This window comes from Phyllostomus discolor, chromosome 4 (genome assembly GCF_004126475.2).
Source record: "Phyllostomus discolor isolate MPI-MPIP mPhyDis1 chromosome 4, mPhyDis1.pri.v3, whole genome shotgun sequence".
In the NCBI taxonomy this organism is placed as follows: Eukaryota; Metazoa; Chordata; class Mammalia; order Chiroptera; family Phyllostomidae; genus Phyllostomus; species Phyllostomus discolor.
The window spans coordinates 40817364-40835755 of NC_040906.2; the positions used below are offsets into that span (position 1 = coordinate 40817364).

The following is an 18392-nucleotide window of genomic DNA, read 5'->3' on the forward strand; positions in this document are numbered from 1 at the left end:
CACATGTCTGGGTTGCAGGCCAGGTTCCCAGTGGGGGATGCATGAGAGGCAACCACACATTGATATTTCTCTCCCTCTCTTTCTTCCTTTCCCCGCTCTCTAAAAATGAATAAATAAAATATTTTAAAAATTTATGAAAAAATGTAAGAACTAATATGCGCATTCAGTAAAGTTGCAGGATACAAAATCAACATAAAACCCTGGCTGTTGTGGCTCAGTGGACTGAGCACCAACCTGTGAACCAAAGGGTTGCTGGTTCATTCCCATTTAGGGCACATGCCTGGGTTGCTGGCCAGATCCCCAGTAGGGATTGTGGAAGATGCAACCACACATTGATATTTCCTTTCCTTTCTTTTTTCCTTCCCTCCCCCTCTAAAAAAAAAAATAAAATAAATCTTTTTAAAAATCATTGCATTTTTAAACAGTAATAGCAATCTATCTGAAAGAGAAATGAAGAAAATAATCCAATATTTAATAGCATTAAAAAGAATAAAACATTTAGGAATAAATTCAACCAAAAAGTTTAAAGATCTGTTGAAAATTAAGACATTGCTAAGAGAACTTAAAGAAAATATTTTTATTGTTGTTCAAATACAGTTGTCTCCTTTTTCACCCCATCACAGCCCCCTATCCCACCCATCCCTGCCTCCCACCCTTGAACTTAAAGGAACTTGAAGAAGACACATAAATGGAAAATTATTCTATGTTCATAGATTGGCAGAATTAATATTGTTAACATGCCCATACTACCCAAAGTAATGGATCTTCAGTTTCAATGTAATCTCTATCAAAACTTTAATGACATTTTTCACAGAAAGAGAAAAATTCTAAAATTCATATGGAACTACAAACAGTCCAAACAACCAAAGCAACCTTGAGAAAGAAAAACAAAGGTGTAAGCATCATATTTCTTAATTTTAAAGCATATTACACAGCTATTGTAATCAAAACAGTATGGCACTAACATTAAAACAGGTACACAGACTAATGGAAAAGTGTAAAGAGCCAAGAAGTAAACCCACATACATATGGTCAAATAATCTTTTAAAAGGGTGCCAAGAATACATAATGGGGACAGGAAAGTCTCTCCAATAATGGTATTGGGAAAACTGGATATCCACATGCAAAAGAATGAAACTGGATCATACTTTCCACAAGTCACAAAAATGAATTTGAAGGAGATAAAAGATTTAAATGATAGAATTGAAACTGTGAGACTCTAAGAAAAAAATAAGAGTAGAAAAACTCTTTGACACTAGTTCTAGAAATATTGTTTTTCAGACATGACACCACAAGCACAGACAACAAAAGCAAAACTAGGTAAGTAGAGCTACATCAAACCAAAAAAACTCTGCACAGCCAAGGAAACCATGGACAAAATAAAGAGGCAATGTATGGAACTGAAGAAAATATTTGTAAGCCATATGTCTGATGAGTGTTTAATATCAAAATATGTAAGGAACTGATATAACTTAATAGCATGAAAATATATATAAGCCAATAAAAAATGAATAAAGAACATGAACAGACATCTTTCCAAAGTGGACATACAAATAACCTCAAGTAACCTGCAGGTAAGTGAAAAGATGCTCAAAATCACTCACAGTCAAGGAAATGAAAATCAAAACCCAAGGAGATATCACCTCAAATGTGTTATGATGGCTATTATCAAAAGGACAATAGATACAAAGTGTCTGTGAGGCTGACTGTGGGGAAGAGGGAACCCTTGAACATCAATGGTAAGAATGTAAATTGATGTAGCCAGTATGGAAAAAGAGTATATAGGTTATTCCAAAAAATAACATAATAGTAATACCATTTGATCCAGTAATCCCACTTCTAGGTATGTATCTAAAGGTAATAAATACACAGTAGAATATTATTCAGCCATAAAAAGAAAGAAATCCTGACATTTATGATAATATAAAGAAACCCAAGGGACATTTTGTTAAGTGATGTAAACCATGCACAGAAGGAAAAATGCTGCATGATCTCACTTACATCTGCTATATGAAAAAGTAGGACTCACAGAATCAGGGAGTAAAATGGTGGTTGCTGGGGGGCTGGTGATTGGGTTGGTCAAATTACACAACCTTCCATTGTTACAAGAGTGAGTTCATGGGATCTACAGTACAGCACAATACTGTAGTTAATAATACTGTATTGTATACCTTAATATTGCTAAGAGATTATATTGTAAGTGTTCTCACAATATACACACACATTAACTGTATGAGGTGATAGAGGGGTTAACTTGATTGTGGTAATCCTTTAATGATGTATGTATATTAAATTGTCAGACTGTACACCTTAAAAATCATTTTGTACAATCTAAATACACATAAATCTGTCAATTATAACTCACAAGGCTGAAAAAAAAAAGTTAAAGCTAAGTACTGACTCCTGTACACTTTAAAAAAAATTCTTTTTGCCCTGGCTGGTGTAGCTCAGTGAATTGAGTGTGGGCTGCAAACCAAAGCATCTCAGGTTCGATTCCCAGTCTGGGCACATGCCTGGGTTGCAGGCCAGGTACCCAGTGGGGGCCATGTGAGAGGCAACCACACATTGATTCTCTCTCTCTCTTTCTCCCTCCCTTCCCCTCTCTAAAAATAAATAAATAAAAAGTCTTTAAAAAAAGAAAAGTTTTTTTTCTTTTTTTAAAGATTTTTAAATAAAGATTTTTTAAAAACTTTAAAAATTTAAAAAAAATTTTTAAGATTTTATTTATTTATTTTCAGAGAGGGAAGGGAGGGAGAAAGAGAGAGAGAGAGAGAAACATCAATGTGTGGTTGCTGGGGGTCATGGCCTGCAACCCAGGCATGTACCCTGACTGGGAATTGAACCTGCAACACTTTGGTTTGCAGCCCACGCTCAATCCACTGAGCCATGCCAGCCAGGGCTAGAAAAAAAAACTTCTTTTAAACTCCTGACTTGAGGATAGTTTTTTCATTTCTTTTGAGAGAGAGAGAGAGAGAGAGAGAGGGAGAGAGGCATCAATGTGAGAAACATTGATTGGTTGCCTTCTCATAAGTGCCCCAACTGACCAGGGATCAAAACCTCAAGTGAGGTATCTTTCCAGACTGGAAATCCAACCCATGACCATGTGGTCTCTGGGCCAATGCTCCAGCCAACTGAGCCACACTGGCCAATGTACTCCTGTGAATTTTTAATGGAGTTAATTCTCTTAATATCTCTAGAATTAGAAAGTTCTTTGGAATTACATGATTTTTCCCTAACTTTTCTTAATGTAAAAATCTCACATTTGTACTGTTATCCACACATTTTGAATCTAAGACACTCTATCTGTAACCTCAACTACATCCTAACATAACACATATTGATCATTTGTGCCTCAACTCTTGTTCCTGTGGACCTATATACAGGGTCCAGCACAAATAATGCCTCTTTTTTATTACAAAATCTTTTATTACAAAATCATAAGCATGTAATTCTATAACATACCAATATCACACTCAAGCACACTATATGACATTTTATGTGAAATTGTAACAGGGTGCAGCCAAGAGGGGGGCCCCAAATAGGGGTTTGTAATAGGGTCCAGAAGAGCTTGGAGATAATTGGCTCCACACCACAGGGCCACACCTGCCCAGATTGCTGGCAGCTGTGGCCAATTGTGAGAGGAGCGGGAAATGGGGCTGCAGAGGAAGATTAGCGCTGGGATTTAAATGGAGGCACAGTAGCCATTGGGCATCTCTCTTTTTGGGACCACGCATCTGTTTAGGACCACACAGCTTTGGTGTCTTGGTTTGGACCATGAGGCTTGGGTAAGAGTCAGGACCATGAGGCTTTGGAAGTGCTCCCTTTTGCCACGTGGAGGGTGCTGAGAGGACTATGTGCATTTGTGGGGAACTTTAGTTTGTGTTATTTCAAATGAATAATAAATTCCTTTCCTTTTCAGGTATCTCAGGCATTGAGAGATGTCTTTCCTCTGGCAGCGGACATAACGAACCTGGGGGGTTTCTTTCAGGTAATAGTATATTGTCTCGGCTGCCCTTGGCCCCCCCCTTTTGTACTGTAACAAAATGTTCAAATTAAAACTATAAATTATTACATGCATATTATTACCCTGCCAACCACACTCAAGCAGGACATACTTCTGCTGGACCCTGTATATGCATGTCTAACTATATATTTATATATGCCTTTTACAACCTTATTTTTACCAAGTTAAGTCAGGCTTAAATTAAATTTACATGTTTATGATAAACAGTTTCTGTATGGTCTGATCATTCAAAAGTTAATATAGAACTTGAGATAAAAGAATAGACTGTCTTCATTTAATATTTAATAAAATATTGATAACTTTTTCTCCTCTACAATATCATGAGACCAAAAGATGTGAATGATAAATGTGGTTTTAAGAGATGAAAACCTATTCTTTTTTGTCTTTTTCCTTTTTTCTTTATTGGTTTAGAGAGAGAGAGGCTAAGGGGACAGAGAGAAAAAGAGAGGGGGGTGGGGGGAAGAAGGAGAGAAACATAGATTTGTTGTTCCACTTATGAATTTATTGGCTGAGTCCTGTATGTGTCCCTACAAGGGGTGAATACACAGCCTTGGCTATGATGATGCTCCAGCCAACTGAGTATCCAGCTAGGGTGAGGAGTTATTCTTATTAGGGACACATTACATTATCCAAAGTGGTGGCTGTGTTTTAATAGTACTTAGTTATATTAATTGCACTTAAGGGCACTTAAAATAATGAGTATTGAGACTTGAAAATCTCTTTTGATTTTTAAAATAAATTACTATTAATTTATGCAGATTGATATAACAAATATTTTGTGGCATACTACTTGTGCAGGAATTATATTCCTGAAAAACTTAGATGAGTAAATGGGTAAATTGAACACAAGGAAGCTAGAGGGTCACTTGTTGGCATTTGGGGGGCGATGGTCTAAATGGTTGTCTCCCCCCAAATTCATATGTTGTAGCTCTTATCCTCATAATAATATTTGAAGGCAAGACCTTTGCGGGTTGATTGTGGTTAGAGTAGATCTTGAAAGTGACCTCATGATAAGACTAATATCTTTTTAAGAAAGAAGAGGAGACACTAGATCTCTCTCACCACTGTGGAGGTGTACAGTGAGATGGGGGCCAAAAGGGCAGCCCTCACCACAACCTGACCCTGCTGTAACCCAAATCTTGGACTTCAGTCTCTAGACGTGAAACATGAATTTCTGTTGTTTAAGCCACCTGGTCTATGGTGCTTTGTTATGGCAGTGTGAGCTAAGACAAAGAGTTTTATTTATAGAGATGGATAGTCAAATTGGTACACAGCTAGTGATACATGGGTTTTCATGAGCAACAGAAATGTTTACATGAGAACAAAGTCTTACATGTGTGACATATGTATAACAGGTAGCAAAGGCAGGGAGGCAGACAGTGTCAGGGTGATGAATAGGTAGTGAAGCCACACCTCATGACCTGATTTTTTAGATACTGCTCCACCTAACACACAAGTCCAAGTTTATCCACAATGGACAGAGTTTTTAAGTTGTACTTTCTTAGAATTTATTACATTGTTGTTTTGAAAGATCAATATTTCAGATGTGGATCATAATTAATCAGATATGCATTACACATGGAGAGTTCAGAAACTAGAAATAAATTTCCATCATTTCACAGAAAAAGAATTAGTGACAACACTTCTCTCAGGAAGGCAAAATTTATAGTGACACATTAGGTTCACACACAACGAAAAGGGAAAACTGGAGGACTGAGAAACTTTCTCTTACTCTAGAGTTTTACATTTCAAATGTAGCATCACAACACACTTGCACTGTGTTGTGACAGTGATTCTCACACAAGCCATCACAGCACAGTTCCAGCTGTTGGGAGTAAAACCTATTCTCCACAGCTTTAGATACTGAAAAGGGAAGAAGCTATTGCAGAAGATGGCCCACTGTTGTTGAGACATGTTGGCAACACTGCCTTGGAGCCTCAGTCCTGGGCTCTGCGTTGGAAATGCTATTCCTTTGGGAACCACAGCCAAGCAAGAGATGGGGAGATTCTCGAGTAAGAACCTTGGTTCAAACCATCCTCTGTCTCCTCATATCACTATGTACAGGTGGTCTCTTCACATGGCGATGTCTATTTGCCACCACAGCACTGGTAGAGCCATGAGTGCAGGAGTCTCTCTTTTTGGCTTGTGGACCCTGGTACTGCCTGGGAACTTTGAGTCTCATTTGGAACTGGTGAAGTCGCTGTGTCTGGGGCAGGCGCTGATCCACATGGCCAAGTTTGCTCTTGCCTTTCTTGTTGCCTACTACACCTGTAATGGGTCCGGCACCTGACATGGGACCTCAGGAAAGTCCTGAAGATCCCACAGCTGTGCCAGTTGGGTGTGATGGTCCTGGATCTCACTGTGCTGTCCTCTGTGGGGCTGGTGGTCTTGTGAGCAACTCCAGTCCCCACTCCGGCCTCTCACAGATGATTAATGGTCCTGATTTCCTTTTGTCACCTGCCCTCTAGGCAGGGCAGAGTCTCTTGACGTGTCTGATGCTTTTTGTGCTCGCAGTTGCCCTTGAAGCTCAGCAGTCAAGTCCCTTAGAGAAGCACAGCCCTGGAGCAGGGCCAAGAGTCCCTTGTTTCTAAAGATGAAACAACACAGAGACTCCCTTCTCCCACCCCCATGTACAGACTGCTTGGGGCTCTGAGGCCCTCATTCTCTCCACCCGGGCCTTGGTTTGTGTTGAGGGTCAGCTCTTGGATCCTTCTTCCTGAGACAGTGGAAACAAAGCCAACTTTGTGACTCCTGCCCTGGGAACTGGGGGTGGGGCTCTGGGTGCTGCTATGTTCTGCTCTCTGTTGGAACCCAGGGTCTCCTGCACCCACACAGTGGGGATCAGGGAGATGGCCTGTCCCAGCTGCAGGGGGCAAGGATGGTGAGCTGGCTCTCGGAGTAGGTGCTTTGGGAGAAGATACATAGATTTTGATGCAAGAGAAAGACAGAAAATTATTGTTGAACCTGTTAAGGGTTATTTTTTCTTCCTTGCAATTTCAGAAAAAAAAATAAGCCTCTTATTGTCATGTTTTCTAATCCAAATCCATGTGATATCTTTTATTGAAAATAATTAAAATATTTATTTCATCTTTGAAAAAAAAGGAAAAGAAAAAGAAGCTATTTCAGATATTACAAAAGAGAATGAGATAAAGGAGATAAAAGTGTATGCCAAGCAGGACTTTAACAAGATTACTACAAATGTATATTATAATTATAATAATATAGAATATAGAATATGTATTCCTAGAAATGTCAGATCTATCTATCAATCATTTATCAATTTATATAAGAGTTCATGCAGCAAAAATCTCTTGCTGTTAGAAATAAGTTTAAAACCCAACATTCTCCTAGAATTGTCATCTTGGGGCACTTAAGGTAAGACTGCCTCTAATGCTTAAAAGATAATATAGCTCACGTTACCAAAAGTGTCCTGAGCCAACATAAGACATGAAGCATACTAATCTTTTAGTGAACATTTGTAATGATAACTTTCTAATAACCAAACTGGATAATTTCATAAGAATTTCACTAGTAAACAATACTTTGAAAGAGAACTACAAAAATGATACCTGATCCCCACAATGTTGTGAAACATGCAATACTTTACTCCATCTAAATGAGGTGATTGCCTTTGAAGGACTTCTTGTGGCAATACAACATTGGTGAAGGGGAAGCCTGTTGTTTTACAAACTCAGAAACCACTCTGTGCAACCCAGGCAGGAACAGCTTTGTGCCTAAATAGAGGAGACACAACAATGAGCTATCAGTGGAGAAATAAATGACACCCTGACTCCCAGAGCCTAGACATGCTGCGGTGAGGACTGGGTGGGAAATGCGTCTTTGTCAGAGTTAAAAACATGCTAAAATTTTAAAAGATGATCTTAGAGATTTGCAAGAAAAACTAGAGAAGTTGATTTAGGAGAAAATTTCCTATTCAGAAATAAGTCAGAAAATCACTGGGGAGAAGGAGCAGAATATGAAAACATAAAGGAGATGGAAAGGCAAAGAAACAGTTATTGCATTTAAGTGCCTTTATGTAACATTTTATTTTCCTCCCTTTTAGAACAAAAGGGAGGAATATAAAAATAACAAAACTTACAATTTATTTTATAATGGTCACTCAGTGTATCATAAGATTTCTACTTCTTCTTAAAAATACTCCCTAGAAATTCATTATCTTTAATTTCCATGGTTATTATAATTTAAAAGGTACTTAAAATCTAACAAATAGAATACAGAAGTGCCTATTTTATATTAAAATATAAACCACCTGATATATTTAAAAATGTTTTAACACAAACTTGAAATCCCACTGGGGGGAGATAGACAGTACTGCAGATCTGAACACGAGAGGGAGTGGGGCTGATGGAAAGCATGCCAGGATGTCTACGAGGAAATCAATGCAAATAAAACTTGTATCCGTATTCTAAATTTCAGAGAACAAGAATAGAAAGAGAAGAGTCCAGAAAAGAAAATCACTGTATTGGAAAATGAAATGTCAAAGGCTAATTATAGATGAACTCTGTTAGGAGCTAAATTACACACCCTGCCCCAACTTCATATGTCGAAGATCTAACTCCCATACCTCAGAAGGTGAATGTATTTGGAGATAAGGCCTTTAAAGAAATGAAGTCAAATAATAACATGAGGGTAGGCCCTAATCCATTGTGACTGATTCTTCTTACAAACTGAGGAGATTAGAACAAAACTGTGTGCAGAGGGGACGCAGATGTGAAGACACAGGAACAAGATGGCCATCTGCACAGGAAGATAAAGGCCTTGGTACAAAGCTGACCCTGCTTACACCTTGAACTTGGACTTTTAATCTCCAAATTCTGAAAAAATAAATTTTTATTGTTCAAGCCACCCAGTCCACAGTATTTTGTTATGTCAGACCTAGAAAACTAATACAAAATTCTGTATGTTTCTCATCTTTCTGTCCTGATTATGAAACTGGAAAATTACAGAGAGTTGTTTTCTCTTACACAAAGAGGATGCAACAAAGCATAAGTTAGAGGAGCTAAAGCCATATGTGATACTTATTAAGATTTAGTCAATGACAAGCCGAGTTTGACATGGCAACTCAACTCCAAGCAGCCAAGGTACAGTGTGGTGCCCAAAGGAATTTAGGTAGCACAAATGTTCAGAGAACATTTTAAAGTTTTTCCTTAATGCTGGCTGAGTAGTTAAACAAGTATGGTGGAATCAAGAAATCACTAATATTTGAAATTTACTAATTGGTATTTAATCCTGTTTTTTAAATGTGTGCTATTTTAAGAAAATATAAAGAAATTGAATATCTGTTAAATATTATTTAACAGTTATTCTATTTTCAGAAAAAAAGTAGCTAGTTGTGCCTATTGCACATGAAATATAGAGAGAAATACATTTAAAATATAATAGAAAATGCCTGTTAAACTGTTAACATAAATTAATGCAGAATCAATCTCTAAGTTCATTTGTTATAATGATGTTTCTGTTTTCTTAAAACCCTTAGAATTAAGAAAAACAAAATGTATATTTTGACTAGCAAGATCTAAGTACCTCAAACTTCTAATTTCTAAGGATAAGTGATTAGACAATTCCAAATTCTCATGAAGACAGGGCAAGGACATAGAAAATACCTATCCAAAGCAATCTTCATGGAATTTATGTCTCTCAGTGGCTACAGTTACTTCAAATGGACACCAGCTGCCTGCATTTCAGAATTCAGAAGATGGGCCCTCTCCTAGGAAGGAATTTCAGATGCAAGGAAGGCAAAATAGTAAATGACAGTTCAAGTTTGAGTGAAGGCCAAAGTTGTGATTGAAATGCAAATCTTTATCTTTTTAGTTTTCCTTCCATTAAGTTACATTTGCACTTAATCTGCTGTTGAAGAGAATCTTTAAAGCATTTCCAGTCTTTTGAGACCTAGATTCTTGGATTCAGGATGACTGAGGAAGGCATCATTCACAGAATCCAGCACATTACAGTCACTCACAGAAAGTTTATGTAATTAATGAAGCACATTATTACAGAAAGCCTGGTGTGGCCTTGAAAGAGGATTTTCCCTAAACGGAATTTTTGGCTACAGTGTTTCTCATTAACTAGAAGGAATCCTATCTATTAGCACAGATTTTTGACAATTTTGAGATGTCCTTTAATGGTGTCAGAATTATGAAGGTTTTATAAATAACAGGTATGCCCTGGTAGCCCCATCTGCAGTAAAGCCATAACTTACTCCCTCTCGTTCCCTTATCCTGCTCTATTCCATCGTATAACCACTCAACAGGTATGTGTTAGCTTGTTAATAGCTTTCTCTTATTCCAACAGTGTCCCACAAAATGAGGGATACTGTTGGGCTTTCTTGAGACAATTTTCTAGCATCTAGAAAGAACAGTGGGACCTGGAAGTTGTGTTCAGTGGGGCTCAGTTGTTTGGAGTATTTCCCTGTAACTGGAAGGTTCTGGGTTTGATTCCTGGTCAGGCACAAATAGAATGCAGGTTCATACCCACTTTGAACTGGTGCGTATAGGAGGCAACCAATTGATGTTTCTCTCTCGTATTGATGTTTCTCTCTTTCCTTTTGTCTCTTTCTAAAAGCAATGAAAAAAAAGTCCTCAAGTGAGGATAAAACTTTTTTAAATAATATTTATCAGATGAGAAAATTATGTAATGTGGGAGTAACAATTATAACCAGAAGAATCTACGTTAATTAGTGCATGTCAAAAGTCTTTTTATCTGAAGGCAAAGCAAGAGAATGCTCAGGAGTTATCAGAGCTTTGACATAGTTCCTTGGAATAATGCCGAAATCAATCTGAAACAAGGGGTGGATATTTTTCATTTGAATATAGATTCCTCCAAACTGAAGAGGAAAAGTCATATCAGAGAAGCTAACATAATCTGTTAAAACACACTACTTTGATTATAAATTTATAAATGGATAATTAATCACATACACCACAATATGCTGTTCAGTTGATTATCTTTTAATACTCACTGAATATACTTAAAGAATGTAGCTAATATTTTAATCAACTAATCATCATAATTTCCTTGGTAAATGACTGGCTGAGTTTTTGGAAATATTTACTTTTGAAAGGAATTTTTTTTTAATTTGTTATCAGTTTTTATTAGAACTAGATACTTTCCTCCTCCAAATCAAAGCAAACTAATTTTACTATGTTTTCTTTTAAAATTTTTTTAAAGCTTTGGGAGAGTTTTATAACTAACGTTGGATATTTAACTTCAATAAGGTTAAGTAAAAAAATTCTGCAGGTCTGAGGCTAAATTAGAGTGGTCAGCACAAATGTATGTTGTATTTAATTTCCAAAAGAGAAAAAGCTTCAAAACATAGGTGTTAACTCTCTCTGTTTAAAGGTCTAGAAACAATTATTAAGATATCTAGTAGCATTCAGCACTACTGAAATCTGAGACTTTGGTATATAGATATTATTTCTATATCTATAATAGCCTGTAGTAATACTCTAGAAATGAGTCTGTAGTCTATTATGATAGCAGGAAAGCTATCAGATATGACCACCATCATATCAAAGGACTCGGCAGCCATTTTAAAGAGCCTCCCACTGGCCAAAGATTTACACATATCACAAAAGCTCCAATGGGTTAAAACACATCAAACGTGTATACATTTATGAGTTCATGGTAATGAGCACACATACCCCCACCATCCCTTGGTAGGATGCAAGGGGACCACATTATTACTTTCTTGGAAAGTGGTACATAAAGGCAAAGTACGTTGCATTTATTCTGCCATTCCTGTGTGAACCACCTTTAAGTAACAAAACAGCTGATGAAGAATGTTTTATTTTTAAAAGTGTAGTAATAAATGAGGAAGTAATGAATATTGACATTTGAAACCTGTAATTAATTGATGCATGCAGGCAGTCATCATGTTTGGCTATAGCACAGAAGGACACCCCACATCAGCATCTCCCAGTAAGAGAACATTTCAGTGAAGTGGTCTTGGAACACAAGCCTGCAGATCAAACTCTCAGTGCAGTGGACAGATTTCCATTTTAAATGTCACCACAGAAATACAGGACTACATCCAGAACGGACAAAAAAAAAAAAAAAAAAGACTGCAGGAAAGTTTGTAGGGCAAATAACAAACATAAAACACCTTTTATGAAATTATTGAATAAATAAATTAATGAAAAAAGAAAGATAGTTAAACTGTAGATTAAAATAAACTTAAGAAACATATCAACAAATGCATGGCTATTATTTGGATTCTAATCTAAACAAAAAAGTTAATAATAGTTATATGAGTTTTTAAACTTTTTTTGTTTTGTATTTAAAATAGGGCTTAGCCCTGGCTGGTGTGGCTCAGTCATTGAGTGTTGGCCTACAAATCAAAGAGTCGCTGGTTCCATTTACAGTTTAGGGCACATGCCTGGGTTGTGGGCCAGGTTCCCAATAGGGGGTGTGTGAGAGGCAACCACACATTGATGTTTCTCTCCCTCACTTTCTCTCTCCCTACCCCTCTCTAAAATATAAAATAAATAAAATCTAAAAAATATATAAAATAGGGCTTAGCTTCCTTTAAATAGCCATAGAGAGAGTGACTGCAGTAATTATACACGATCAGGGTCTTATCACCTGATATGGGGTAAAGACAGTGATGCAAGGGAATTAAGGTGATTGTGAGAATGTTCAGATACTTCATCATATATAACATATAGACCAACAAAACATAACATAACATAACATAACATAACACAACAGCTAATAATCTGGAAGAAAGTAAATTAAGGTCTGGAAGTCTTTCTGAGGTTCAGAAACAGATATGGTAGAAGCATAAGTTGGGACACTGAAGAATAAAAACTTGTAAGAAGAAATTCAGAGAAATGATTTTAAGATTTCTGAGTTGGTACATTTACTGGTCCAGCCGTTTATTATGTGAACAGGTTAGCGCAGAATGTAGAATCAGAGATTATTACAGTTTAGAGGGTGAAAACACTCCAAGGTATCTTTTGGGTTATGAGGATGTCCCATGAAATCAGTCTACAAAAGGAATAAAAATAAAAACAGAGCCAAGTATCAACATCTCCCACAAATGTGCTGTAATAATCCTTAAATCACAGAAGTTCTTTTTTTCTCTCCTACATATGGGTAAACAAGAAAGGAGAGAACTATGGATACTGTTGACCATAGCTTTAGGTGTCTCATTTATTAAAACATAACATTTAAGAAGTTCAAACCATGACTCCAACCCTAACATAAAATAAACCTGTGTCAAACAATATTTCACTCATTAATTATTCAGGGAACAACTGTTAACCAGTACAAACAGCATTTACAAAGCTAGGCAATGTTACAATGACAGTTGTGTTCAATAGAACCACTTATGCTAATCTCTGGGGTTATCAGTTTCATCTGGATCAGTATACAGATTAGTATGCAACTTCATTAAGTTTGAGGGCTTTAAACAACAGTAGTAATGGGTGAGCTAATTACATTTTTTAGATTATCTTCAGGGGACTTTTGCTTCTTTTATAACATTGGAAGGTATGTCTCCAAAATTTCCCTTATTTCAAACTGCATGAATAATTTGCCTTTCTCATTCTCCCACTGTATTTTCAGTGTTCTCTAAAATATCACCAGGTACAGAGAAGCTGCTTAATAAATATCTGTGGAAAAGTGAGTAATCTTAGTTCTACATGTTTTGTAAACACCATCAATAACTATGATGAAATGCAGTAATAATAATTCCAAGAAAAATTTGGGAAGATTGTTAGAGTTTTATAATTTTTGCACTTGGTGACTCTTCTGTGAAATCCTAATATCTAGCTTAGCTAAGATTTACTGTCATAACCAAACTTCTATTCCTCCATCCCATTTACCCATTTTCAAATTGATAATGAGAATTAGTGCAATTTTATCTTGCTCCATGGCTAGGAAATTCTTTAGCGGTACAAATCCTTTGCCCTGTTATTACAGATACCAAGTAGTCAAGCTTGTGTGCACAATTAAATTATAGACAGTAACCTGAGGGAAGTTGCCTGAGAATGTGAAAAGAACATTTTTTTACTAATAATCCTAACTCCCAAAAAAGAAAATTCCTTGTACAAGTATTTACTAAAACCAACTCAGCAGTTCATGTTAGCGTGAGATTAATATAAGACAATACTGTTTTCTCTAATTTAGGAGTTTAGCACCTAGAAATGTCTGCCCACTCTACAGCCTCACAGCAGGCAGTTAAGACTAATGTAGAGAGTAATGTGTCCTCAGTATCTAAGCAGTGATGTTTTCTGAAAATGACTGTTAGTAACATGGCCCTATTTTATAAAAACTAGGAGCCTCTTCTTTCTTAGCATGTACTATAGCTTCATATCATGGCTTTCCATGCTAAGTAAATACACTGTCATTTTTAGGTAATCATAAGCAACATGATTTTCAATAGATCCTGTGAGTTCTGCACAGCAAAAGAAACTGCCAACAAAATAAAAGGCAACCAATTGAATAGGAGGAGATATTTGTAAACAACAGTTCTGACAAGGGATAATATCCAAAATATAAAAAAACTCAGACAACTCAACACCAAACAAACGATCCAATTAAAAAAATGAGCAGAGGACCTGAACAGACACAAATGGGCAGCAGATACAGGAAAATGCTCAACTTCACTAGTTATTAGGGAAATGCTAATCAAAACTACAACGTGATACCTCCTCACACTTGTTAGAATGCCTGTTATCAAAAAGGCAAACAAGAACAAGTGTTGGGGAGGTTGTGGAGAAAATGGAACCCTCATTCACTGCTGGGGGGAATTTAAACTGGTACAGCCACTGTGAGAAACAGTATGAAGTCTCCTCAAAAAATGAAGAATACAGTTACAATATGACCCAGCAACCCTTCTTCTGGATATCTACTTGAAACATGAAAACATTTATTCATGAAGATAGATGCACCCCTATGCTCTTTGCAGCATTATTCACAGTGGCCAAGACATGGAAACAACAGAATTGTCCTTCAATAATGACTGAATAAAGAAGATGTGATACACATATACAATAAAATACCACTCAGATGTAAGAAAAGATGAAATACTGCCATTTGTAACAATATAGATGGATCTTGAGAATATCAGGCTAAGCAAAATAAGTCAGTGAGAAAAAGTTAAGAAATATATGAGTTTACTCGTATGCAGGATATAAAAATGAAAGCAATAAATGAACAAACAAAACAAATGAACAAACACTCATAGACACAGACAACAGTGTGGTGGTTGCCAAAGGGAAGCAGCATGGGGAGATAGTATAGGGTATAAGGGGTCAAAATATTTGGGGTCAAAGGGTAAAGGGAGTGACAAGATTTGATTTTGGGTGGTGGGCACACAATGCAATGTACAGATGATACATCATAGAAATGTACACTTCAAGCCTATATAATATTGTTAACCAATGTCACCTCCAGAAATTTAATAAAAATATGTTAATTAAAATAATAAGTTTGGATGATATTTTAGAAATTTTGCCTAAATACATATTTAAAGTTCATAACAGCTCAAAAATGATTTTAGAGATTTTTAAGGAAATTATACATGTTAAACAAGCTCACAATTACATATATACATATATTTTACAATGAATCAAAAGGAATTATTAATAAATAGAAATTAAAATAACTATCTCAAAACTATTCCTTTATAGGTACCAAGGCAATTATGTTATAAAATATGGAGATTTTTATTTTTTATTTCATATTTACATAGAATGCAAAAATTAAAATCTGGCATTAAAAAGAAAAATCGAGAATAATCAACCTCTTCCTCAGCATGCAGTGACTTTTTTTTTATTACAAGTCATGTTCAAGGATCACTAATAATATTACTGACATCCAGAAGGCACGTGCTGCTGGCTGTCACTTCTCATGCTTCCATTTGCTCCACATATCTTCACACTCTCTGACCTTTGCCCTCTTCATTAATATCCCCTCAATTAGGGCAATATGCTGCGGAGATCTGATGTAAGATCTTCTCTTAGAGGAAGTATTTTGAATAAAAGAATTAAGAATAAAGCTTAGCTTTTACAAAAAGCTTTCTAAATGATAGAATAATATGTGCTGTTTATTCTTATCAAACAAATTACCTTAATAAAATGCAGAAAAGTGGCTTTTGAAAGGTTAATAAAAGAAAGTACACAGATGGAGTAAAAAATAGAAGTGTTAAAGTTCAAGTATGTGTTAATGAGGGAATATTTCCCTTTTAAGATCTCTGACCAAGCCAATTAACAAATACTTTAAAAGTTCTACTTTCTCCACTTCTTTCCTGGCTGGATTTACTTTTCTCTATACCCCTGAAAATCATCTACAATGCAAGAAACATTTTCAAGACACAATCTATACATTTCTAGAATGATGAAGTATATTATAGCATATGTTCTTTCATTATGTCCACAGGAGTAAGACATATGATATATACGTAGCTTTCATTTGACAACATTGACATTAGTGGACACTGAATTAGTTTACCAGTTACCAAATGATAGGTGATAATTATGAATATTTTTTCTCATGTTTAAGCTTCATAATCAAAAAGCAGTTTAACCATAACCAATGAAGCCATAGAATTAAGTTTGTGTATTCTTCATAGCTTTTACCTAAGAAAGTAGGGCTATTTCTTAACATTTACCAGATACCCAAATTACCACTGAAAGACAGGTTTTCAGAAAAGTTGATAGAACAAACAGCTTTCAATAAATATCTGTGGAGTACAGTAGACTATGTAAGTATTTTCACTTCAATCGACATAGCTCTTCACCCAGATTTAATATATGCATAATGCATGCATATATTCACAAATTTAAATGCATTATCAGTATTTCCCTAAATTCTGCCACTTACCTCTTTACTTTGTGTTAACACTTAATACAGAACTTAAATACGATATTTCCTGCTTACTCTATTTCATAGCACACTGTTATAGTTATTAGTTTTAATCAGCTACTTGATTCCCCTCCTAATTATTACTAATTGATAGTTACTAATTGTCTCTCTTCTTTGCTCCCTCTCTTCCTCTGTCTGTCTTAGTGAATCATGCACTGGAATGGAGACCAGGGGCAATGATTCAGCAGGACTTCCATTTGTATTAGTGTATTCACATTGTGGAGGTGAGATAATGCTGTTGGTTGGAAGGAGAATTGATGACACAGCCAAGAAAAACTGAAATAATTGTGTCACGTCCACATGAACTGAGCCTGAGAAGCTGTAATTGTGTATTTCTCCACACATCATAGTGCAGCACCAGTGACACTTTTTAGAAGAACTGAATGAGTTATAATATACAGAAAAGTAGTTCAATAATGAGCATATAACTTTATAAATTTTACCTGGTAAACACATTTATACTTAAAAAAATCATCAGCCATCAGGGTACTAGAGATTAAAACACAATGAGGTTCTACTTCATATCCACTAGAAAGATTATAATCAAAAAGAAACATAATAACAAAAGTTGCCAAGGATATAGAGAAACTGCAACCCTTGTACATTGCTGGTGTGAATGCAAAATGACGCAGCACCTTTGGGAGCAGTCTGACAACAGTTTTATAGAAGTTTAAATACAGGCTTACGATATGACTCAGAAATCACCTTTCTAGGTACACATTCAAGAGAAATTACAACATATGTCCAAACAACAACTTGTATACAAATGTAATAGCAGCATTATTCATAAAAACCAAATAGAATAAACAACCCAAATGTCTGATGAATGGAACAAGAAAAGTGATATAGCTACGCTATGCAATATTATTTGGTCATAAAAAATAAATGATGTCCTGATACATAGTACAGAACAAATGAACCTTGAAAACATTATGCTAAATGAAAGAAAGACATCGAAACAGGCAATATTTTGTATAATTCCATTTACATGAGAATTCCAGGAAACAGGCGTATGTATCTATGGAGACAAAAAACAGAACTGTGGTGGCCTAGAGCTTGGCTGGGGAAGGAAGAAAAGTGACTGCTAGTGGATCTGGATTTTTTGAGGGGGTGAAAAAAATGTTGTAAAATTAATTGTGGTTTTGGATACAGAACTCTGTGAATATCATGTAAGTTATATCGCAATAAAGCTGTTATCTAAATAAACCTGTGTTTTGAAGTAATTGTAATACCTCTGTTTATGTACAATAATCAACAATAACAAAAACAAATAAAATTACAGAACATTCCATTGTGGCAGACAGACAGTAAATTGTCTCCTAAAGATCTTTGTCTCATTGTGTTCACATTCACACCTTGGTGTATCCCCTCTTCTGGAGAGTGAATGAGACATTTGGCTTTCTTATAACCAATGGAATATGGCAGGGGGGATGGGATGTGACTCTCATACTTTGGTTACATTATACGGTTACTGTGATGA

At 36.0% G+C, this 18392-nt stretch overlaps 1 protein-coding gene and 1 pseudogene across 1 annotated transcript in view; one reads left to right on the forward strand and one right to left on the reverse strand.

Annotated features, from left to right (window-relative positions):
- The window catches only part of ZNF804A (zinc finger protein 804A), a 257836-nt gene that overhangs the window by 83952 nt on the left and 155492 nt on the right, over window positions 1–18392 (reverse strand). The gene's annotated exons all lie outside the window — the stretch shown is intronic.
- Window positions 5847–7113, forward strand: LOC114494012 (annotated as a pseudogene).